Here is a 234-nt window from a genome sequence, read left to right as displayed (position 1 = left end):
TGCCACAGTAGGAGACTGCTGTGTTTAGGAGTTCAAGAGTGTGGTTGCACGGCAGTTTCCCCGGCACCTGGAGGAAACGGTCTATCTGGACCCTCTCCAGTCGGGCTTCAGGCCGGGGTACAGCACGGAAACGGCATTGGTCACGTTGGTTAATGATCTCTGGAGGGCCCGGGACAGGGGTTGTTCCTCTGTCCTTGTTCTTTTGGACCTCTCAGCGGCTTTTGATACTGTGGA

Source organism: Protobothrops mucrosquamatus, unplaced genomic scaffold (assembly GCF_001527695.2).
Source record: "Protobothrops mucrosquamatus isolate PMUCROS unplaced genomic scaffold, P.Mucros_1.0 scaffold8833, whole genome shotgun sequence".
In the NCBI taxonomy this organism is placed as follows: domain Eukaryota; kingdom Metazoa; phylum Chordata; class Lepidosauria; order Squamata; family Viperidae; genus Protobothrops; species Protobothrops mucrosquamatus.
This window is presented reverse-complemented; position numbering follows the sequence as displayed.